Source organism: Enhydra lutris, unplaced genomic scaffold, assembly GCF_002288905.1.
Source record: "Enhydra lutris kenyoni isolate GAN:26980312 unplaced genomic scaffold, ASM228890v2 scaffoldscaffold25, whole genome shotgun sequence".
NCBI classification, from domain to species: Eukaryota; Metazoa; Chordata; class Mammalia; order Carnivora; family Mustelidae; genus Enhydra; species Enhydra lutris.
This window is the reverse complement of record NW_019154109.1, coordinates 8,527,018-8,536,322: the sequence shown is the minus strand read 5'-3', so window position 1 is coordinate 8,536,322 and position 9,305 is coordinate 8,527,018.

The following is a 9,305-nucleotide window of genomic DNA, read 5'->3' as shown; positions in this document are numbered from 1 at the left end:
CTTGATCCCAGGACCCTGGGATCATGACCTGAGCTGAAGGCAGAGGCTTTAACCCACTGAGTCACCCAGGTGCCCCTTCAGCATGTGTTTTAAGAAGTAGGACTTTTTAGCAACTCACAATACTATGAACATAGCCAACAAACAGCAATTCCTTATTATCACTGATTACCCAATCCATGTATAGTTTTCCCCATTTGCTCAAAAAATGGCGTTTCCCCGTTGGTTTGTTCAAATTGAGATCCAAACTGGAAAACGTGTGTCTAGCAGCCGTATCTCTGGTTTCTTTTCAACTGTAACAATTTCCCTCTTTTTAATTTTTTTCTTTATGCCATGCATTTGTGAAGAAAGCGTCATGTTTTCCGCCAGAGTTGTCCACATTCTATGTTGGGTAACTGTATCCTCGGTGTTATTGAAGATGTTCCTCTTTCTCTCCTTTTTTCCCTTCTGAGCTGGTGACAAGATCCAAAGGCTTGATTAGATGCGTGTTTGATTGTTGCATCAAAAGGACACAGGCCTTTAAATATTTAACTCATTTAACAATACCTCTGTATACTTCTACATAATTTTGAAGCAGATTTCATTCCATTCACTCATACTTCATTCTAAAGTACATCAGAATGTTTTTGGGGCGCGTGGGTGGCTCAGTCATTAAGTGTCTGCCTTCAGCTCAGGTCATGATCCCGGGGTCCTGGGATCGAGCCCCGTATCAGGCTCCCTGCTCAGTGGGAAGCCTGATTCTCCCTCTTCCACTCCTCTGCTGTGTTCCCTCTCTTGCTGTATCTCTCTCTGTCAAATAAATAAAATCTTCTAAAATTAAAAAAAAAAGTTTTTCTACAAGGTAAGGACTTTAAAACAAAAAATATAATCCTATTACTATAATTAGACCAAAAAAATAATTTCTTAGTGTAATCAAATATCTAGCGTTCACATTTCCCTGTCTCATGATTTTGTAGAGTTTTTGCTCAAATTGGAACCGAAATTAAGTTCCAGATGTTCCAATTGGCTGATGTGTCTCCTAGATCTCTTGTAATCCGCAGGTACCTCCAAGTTTTCTTTTTTTTTTCCTTGTCAATTGTTAGAGAAACCGGGTTATTTTCCTACAGATCCTCTGGATTTTGTGGATTACATTCCCAGAGTGACATTTCACATGTTATTGCCCCTGTATTTTCTGTAAATTGGTAAAGTCAGAGACCAGATCAGATCTGATTTGTTTGTTTTTGTAAGAATACCTAATAGGGGGGCGCCTGGGTGGCTCAGTGGGTTAAGCCTCTGCCTTTAGCTCAGGTTATGATCTCAGGGTCCTGGGATCGAGCCCCACATTGGGCTCTCTGCTCAGCAGGGAGCCTACATCCCCCCTCTCTCTGCCTGCCTCCCTGACTACTTGTGATCTCTGCCTGTCAAATAAATAAATAAAATCTTAAAAAAAAAAAAAAAAGAATACCTAACAGCTGTGTGTACTTCCACAGAAGGGAGCACGGGCTGTCTGGCTGTCTTTTCTTTTTTGATGTTCATAGTCCCTGATTTCTTTACTTATGCCCGTTATTTCACAGACAGTGGAAAATCACATTTCTTCAAAAAGTGCTTGACTCCTCCCTTGTATTTACCAGTTTTCAAAATAATGAATCGATTCCCCAACTTCCCGGATGCCGCCAGGGAGGTCTGTTCCCTTCGTGTCATTATTCATTCGTGGGTTTAAGCATGTTTGCCGGCCTTCAGCCCCCCACAGCTGTTGTGCACGGCCGTGTTGCTCCTACTGTTGGCCGGGGGGAGCCTCTCCAAGTCGATTTCTGAGTCCTTTCTCCACACCATCTTATTTGGTCCCCAAAAGCTTCTTTCGTTTTCAGGCCTGATTAGATGTCCAGGCTCATCTTGTATGTTTCCTGCCACGACTCGGAATGAGCTATCTCTTCTGAGGGTCTCTGATTGCTTTTTGTGGGGTAAGGTTTTTGGGGACCATAATATCTGCCTCAGGAGTGCCCATTACTGGGTGCATCATTGGTTTTAGGCCTTTCCAGTGGACAAAGCTGGGGAAAATTTTAAAACGTAAACACATTGCGAGTTTATACTGATACTTCCAATTCAAGTTCAAGACTGTATCACACACACACACACACGCACACGCCCGCATGATTTACTTCTCTAATTTCTCCCACGCTGAAACAGGCCTGGCCCAGAGGCTTTTAGAGTCTGCCGGTGTGTGGGGGATGTAGGAAGAAGCAGAAAGAACCGCCCATCCATCCATGTCAGCCTGTCTGTGCTGGAGCGCAGAGCCTGGCCCACCGGCTGGGAGCCCTCCTTGGCTGGTACAAACCGTTCCAGAGTACACCGGAGGAGACTGCAACACTTGGGAGCAGGAGACCGGGGCTCGCGGGGCTTTTTTTTTTTTTTTTAAATTTATTTGACAGATCACAAGTAGGCAGAGAGGCAGGCAGAGAGAGACAGGAGGAAGCAGGTTCCCTGCTGAGCAGAGAGCCCGATGCGGGACTCGATCCCAGGACCCTGAGATCATGACCTGAGCCGAAGGCAGAGGCTTTAACCACTGAGCCACCCAGGCGCCCTTGCGGGGCTTTTCTAGCTGAAGTATTCCATATCTGGGACTGGCCACGCCAGCTCTCAGGCCCTGGGCCCTGCGTTGGGAGTTCCTCAGGTTTTCAACTACATTCCTTGCAGAAACACACTTGCTAGGAAGGCCAGGGGAGGAGAGAAGCAGGGAGAAAGGGGACTCTGGAGTGGACGGAGGAGGACGCAGCAAGTAGCCTCAAAGACCTCCCCACCGGAGTCACCCAGTCCTCTCCACTGGGGGTCTTAGACAACTGCAGTCTGGCTCTGCCCGTAAAGACCACTGGGGGGCACCTGGGTGGCTAGGTCGGTCAAGCATCCTGATCCCAGGGTTCTGGGACCTGAGTCCCCAAGTCATCAGGCTCCCTGCTCAGTGGGGAGTCTGCTTCTCTCTCTCCCTCCGCCTGCCATTCCCCCTGCTTGTGCTCTCTTGCTCTCTCTCTCTCTCTCTCTCAAATAAGTACATAATCTTAAAAAAAAAAAAAAAAAAGACCCTTGAATTTAGGTGAGAGGAACAAGCACTTGTGAGTCAGATGTACCACCATGTATGGGGCAGGATATGAGTGGAAAATACAGAGCAGAAACCGGAGAGTTTAGAGGAGGGAAAAGTAAGATCTTTTCTGGGGTGGAGAGAGGAAGGGCTGGACTATTCCACAGCTGGCTCCCCCGCAGAAAGGGACGGAGCCCTGGGTGCTAGCTTGTGGTTTGACCTAGGAATTGGAGAAAGGGGGGCGGGGATGGGGTTAGGTGGGTGGTGCCCCGTCCCTTGTGCCTTCATGGGTCTTCTTTTGGGCTTGGGGTGCCTGTGGTTGAAGAGCCAGTTCCAGTGGGATCGGGGAGCAGAAGGAGGAGAGTGGGGAACAGCCGGTGGGCGGCTGGGATCTCGGGTTACCGCTTGTGCCATTGGGGAAAAAACCCTTGGTTTCCAGGGTCAGATTTGATTACAGCAGCCTGGCCCTCTCGTCACCATACTGGCTGGAGGCCCGTTTGAGAAGGGGACTTTCTGACACCCAATACTGTCACTGGATCTCTGCACACAGTGGGAGGCATGCCCCGGAGACAGGGTCACCAGACCCCATCTGTCCCTGACCCGGCATTTGACTTCTCCATCATGCTTTGCCCTGTGTCCCCCCCTCTCCCGGAAACTGTTGAGCACTGGACGGCCCCCAGGTAATGTTCTCGCTTCCTTTCATCAAATAGTGTTTGTCCACCTTCCTGTGTGCTGGGGCCTATGTTAGCCCTGGGCTGTGCTGATGAAAGACATGGTGGCAGCTCAGACGGGGAGGTGAGGACGCGCCCTAGGCGCCGCCCGCTGGCTGCCAGGAGCCCGAGGTCCCAGGGGGTGGGGGGAGGCAGCAGGATCTGGGGTCAGCAGGCTGGACCCACAGACCACCCCACAGGCTGGCCTCATCCCAGTGACTTTATTCCAGTGACATGGGGACGGTGTGGGGCAGAGCACACACTTGTAACCTCTTTCACCAGTGACAGAACTGGGGCCAGCTAGGAGGTGTGATGTGTCCAAGGGCTCACTGACTCCAGGCCTGGGTTTATTCTATCACTGATTGCAAAATGTGCAGGTGAGGAGTCCACAAGGAGCCTCCGCATTATCCCCGAAGCTTTTCTGTAAGTCTAATGGTATTCCAAAATAAAAAGGTCATGATTATTTATTATTTTTATTTTTTAATTTTTTAAAGGTCTTATTTATTTATTTGACAGAGAGAGTGAGAGAACACAAGCAGGGGCAGCAGAGGGAGAGGGAGAAGCAGGCTCCCCACCGAGCATGGAGCCCAATGCGGGGCTCGATCCCACGACCTGAGCCGAAGGCAGACGCTTAATGTCTGAGCCACCCAGGCGTCCCTATTATTTTTTTTTTAAAGTGAAGGACTTTTGACTCATCACCTCTGATACGCACCAGTCAACTAATGAACCATTTCTGTTTACAGACCACCCGAGAGGCAGGAGGCGCCCTGGGGCATACAACGTGGGGCGGGGTGGGGGCATCTGGAGACGTACGAAGTGTGGTCCTTGCTCTTTGAGCGCTCAGGTCTGCCCACGGGAAGACAAGACGGGTTCGGCGAAGTTGGCGTTAACGGCGCAGGCGGTTTGACAAGAACCATCCAAGCGTAGGAGTGTATAGAGGAGAGGAGGAGAAAGCACCATCAGGACAAGGCTAGTTCCTTCTATGAAACAAGTTCAACGTGGTTTTGACCTAATGAACACGTGAAATGCACATTTCAATCAATCGCACATGGATTTTCTCGGTCTCCATGCATTAGTCATAAAGAAAACCACGGAGTCTTATTGATCCTGCATCCTAAGTGTGCTCACGCTGATTACCTCACCGCTAACCTCACTGCCACCGTCCCGTGGCCTCTCTCCACCCACTCGCTGCTGGGAAGGCCCTCGCCTGCGTCCTCCCCAGAGCGCTGAACTCACTGCCCCCACTGGGTGGGGGGGGTAGCAGCCTCAGCGGACTCTCCTGCGTATGGCAGGGAAGCTCCTTCACAGCCTCCGGGGGCTCCGTCCACCTCTTTATGCCCTTCACAGCCACCCCAGCCTCTCAAACCTCAAACCTGATCCATCATCTACTTTCACGATTAATTTTACGTGTCCATCTGACGGGGTCATGGGACGCCCAGACGCTTGGGCAACCATTACTCTAGCTGTGTTTGTGAAGGTGTTTCTGGATGAGATTAGCATTTAAATTTGGAGAGAGTAAAGCCAATGTGGGTGGGCCCTGTCCAATCAGTTGAAGGCCTGAACAGTACATAAAAACAGGATTCCTTCTTCCTGACTACCTTCAGATTGGGACATTGATGTTTTCCTGCCTTTGGACCCAAACTAAAACGTCGGCTTTCGCTGAGCCTTGAGCCTGCTGGCTTTCAGACTGGACCCTCCCCTCAGTGCTCCTGGTTCTCAGGCCCTCAGACCCGGCTCTCTTGGGTCTCCGGCTCACCAACTCCACCTGCACATCTTGGGACTTGTCAGGCTCCACAGTCTGGAGCCAATTCCTTGGGTTTTTTTGTTTGTTTTTAAAGATTTTATTTATTTGACAGAAAGAGACACAGCGAGAGAGGGGAACACGAGCAGGGGGAATAGGAGAGGGAGAAGCAGGCTTCCTGCTGAGCAGGGAGCCCGATGCGGGGCTCGATGCGGGTCTTGGTCCCAGGACCCTGGGACCATGACCTGGGCTGAAGGCAGACGATGAACGACTGAGCCACCCAGGCGCCCCAGAAGCCAATTCCTTGTAACACGCCTTTTCCTCCAGGTGCATTCTATTGGTTGTGTTTCCCTGGAGAAGTGACTAACGCAAGGAGGTTTTATTAACACCGGCTGAATCAGCGAATCAGGGTCTCAGAGGTGCCAGAGCCCGAAATCAAACACATCCCACTGAGTTGAGTTTACAGGTGACAACACAGAAACCCCAGAAGGAGGGCTTGCACCTTTTACCACGCTCCCCTCTTAGCGGATGCTCATAATCCCCTTAACTGGAGACAGTCATTAGAAATAGGACTTAAGATGCAAATATCCGGGGCGCCTGGGTGGCTCAGTGGATTAAGCCACTGCCTTCGGCTCAGGTCGTGATCTTGGGGTCCTGGGATCGAGCCCCGCATCCGGCTCTCTGCTCAGCAGGGAACCTGCTTCCTCCTCTCTCTCTGCCTGACTCTCTGCCTACTTGTGATCTCTCTTTCTCTGTCAAATAAATAAATAAAATTAAAAAAAAAAGATGCAAATATCCCTGGGAAGATGAGGTACTGATACCGTAGGAGAACGTAGGTGACTTGCTGTTATCTGAAGAACGGTTGTTGAAGGGGAGGTCGGGGCTACAGGATGGAACGAAAGAGCTCCTACCCTCTTGGAGGTCCTTGTTGGAGATGCGCTGAAGAGAACTATGCAGAGCTGGAGCTGGCGTGCTTTAGTTCTTAAAAGTGAAAGGAAGAGGTCCTGAGGACAATGGGAGACAGGGGACAGGAAGGACGGGGCAGCCCGGAGGCCTCACTCCTTGAGAGCTGGCTCTTGAGAGCTGGCTCAGAGCAGCGCCCGCCCCACTAGGCTGGGAAGCGGAGACTGCATGTATCTGGGGGGGGTGGGGCAGCGAATGCACGGAGCTGGCCCCATCCTTAATTCCAGTGAACTCACAGAAAACCTGAAAATATGGATTTCAGGGTGCCTGGGTGGCTCAGTCATTGAGCATCTGCCTTCGGCTCAGGTCGTGATCTCAGGGTCCTGGGATGGAGCCCCGCTTCGGGCTCCCTGCTTGGCAGGAAGCCTGCTTCTCCCTCTCCCACTTCCCCTGCTTGTGTTCCCGCTCTCTCTCTCTGTCAAATAAATAAATAAATAAATAGAATCCTTTAAAAAATATGGATTTCTAGCAGGAACGCTTGCATCTTTTTAAAGAGAACATTTTTAGCGCACGGCCGTCTGCCTTCCTAGTTACATTGGGATGTGTTGTGGGTAGAGTGGGTGGTAGGGTGTTTGGAGCAGCGAGGCAACCAGTAGCCTACTTTCAAACCTTAGGTGCAATGAATGTTTTTGCTTTTTTTGCTCATATGACACTTCTTTTTTTTTTTTTTTAAAGATTTTATTTTATTTATTTAATAGAGATCACAGGTAGGCAGAGAGGCAGGCAGAGAGAGAGAGAGGGGAGGAAGCAGGCTCCCCGTGGAGCAGAGAGCCTGATGCGGGCCTCGATCCCAGGACCCTGGGATCATGACCTGAGCCGAAGGCAGAGGCTTTAACCCACTGAGCCACCCAGGCGCCCTCGTATGACACTTCTGATCGATTTTCTCTTTGGGTAAAGAGCTTGAAAGAGAAAGCCCCGTTCTGTCAGGTACAGTGACTTCCCCTCCTATTTAGAGCAAGGGCGATGGGGCGAGATGGTGAAACTGCTTGAAATCCCATCATGTGCAGGAGGGGCCGGGGGTGGGGCTGGGTTCAGCTCGGCCAGAGACTCCTCAGGAGGCTGGAGAGCCTTCCTGGGCTCCCAGAGGGCTGATCTGGGGAGGCAGGAGTGCAGTCGTGCTGTGTTCTCCAGAGAGCAGGGCTGGGAAAGGCTCTGTGAATACCCACTCTGATAGTCAGAGGGGAAGCAGGCTGCTGTGGGAGGGAGGTCGGGGCTCAGGGCATTGGAAGCCAGGCCGGACCAGCACTCGGTGCAGGTCATGGAGGAGAGCCATGCACAAGGAATGGTTGATCTACATTACTTCGAAGCACCGCTCACCCTGAGAGTCTCCAACGGGAGGCTGTAGAGGCTGGCCAGTTGCCGCAAAGAGTGGGGTCTGAAGAGAGGAAAAGATGACGATTTGTCCAACCAAACATGCTGGTCTGTGTTGTATAACACACTCTGCACGGCAAGGGAAACTAAGGTCCCCGTTCCAAGGACACAAATGGCTCTAAGAGAAAACAGGGCATTCAGAGGCTATAAATGGGTAGACACTCTTCTTCCTCGTCTGCTCCACACAGAACTAGGGTAAGGTGGCAAGTTTGCATAGAACCTACAAGACTGTTTTAAGACAGCTAAGGAGAATGTCTCTGCAGGTGGGAGATGGTCAGTAGGAAAGAGAAGGAGGCGACTAGATAAACAAGGTGTTGGGAGTGACTGGCCCATTGTTGTTCAGGGAAAGGGGCTCTCTGGCCTGTGGGAGGTGCAACCCTCTAGCGCAATGGGCCCATCTAGTTATCACGTGCTATGGTCCAAATGTTGGCACCCCAACATTTGTTGAATGTTGAAATCTTAATCCCCAAAGATGGTATCAGAAGTCAGGCCTTTGGAAGGTGCTTAGGTCCTAAGGCTGGAACCTTCCAGAATGGGATTAGTGTTCTCGTAAAAGTGACCCTACTTTTCCTCACTCCTTCCACCATGGGAGAACACAGAGAGAGGACTGTCAGCTATGAACCAAGAAAGGCTCTCATCAGAATTCAACCATCCTGCTGCCTTGCCCTTGGGGTTTCCAGCCTTCAGGACGGTGAGAAATAGATTTCCGTGGTTGATAAGCATGCAGTCTGTGGCACATTGTTATAGCAGCCTGAATGGACTGGGATATTATGGAACATGCAATGTATCCAACCCTCTTCACTCTGCCCAGACACCATGCTCCCCAATTAGCATGATGGTCATGGTTTGGCTTTCCATGTTAATTTCTCTACAGGAAAGGTGTATGACAGAGGACCCCCAACACGGCATTTCTCGCAGTGTTACAATTGTTTACTTGATGGTCTCTTACCCTAGACTGAAGGTTTTCCTATCCATCCGTCTCAGCACAGTGCCTGGAACGCAGCAGGAACTTGTGAAATATTTGTTTAGGGAATGGACCTGGAAGGGACAAGCATATCTCACTGGGATGGGAGGTGTGCAGTGGTCAGGAGAAGCAGCGGAGAAGTGACATTTGAGAACTGGGAGTTCTTCGTTCAATATTCAGGAGGTCCCTGTGATGGGCCAGGCACAAAGCTAGGAGACAGAGGGTGTGTGAAGGTGACGGACTCGGTGTTTGCTTTCAAGGAATTCCGTGGAACGGAGGAGACGTTCCAGGCTGAGAGAGTCATGTGAGCCAAAGGCTGGTGTCCTGGCAGTGCTGGGTGGGTCCGAGGGGTCAGGGCTTACGAGGCTAGAGCTCAGACTGAAAAGGGGCTAGCCAGGAAAGGGCCACTAATCAAAACAGAGAACACCGGAGGGTGATGTGGCCCTTAAACCTTGCCCTTCACAGGTTTTTCAGGTTAAAGTTTGGACCTTCTCTCGGAAGCAGCCA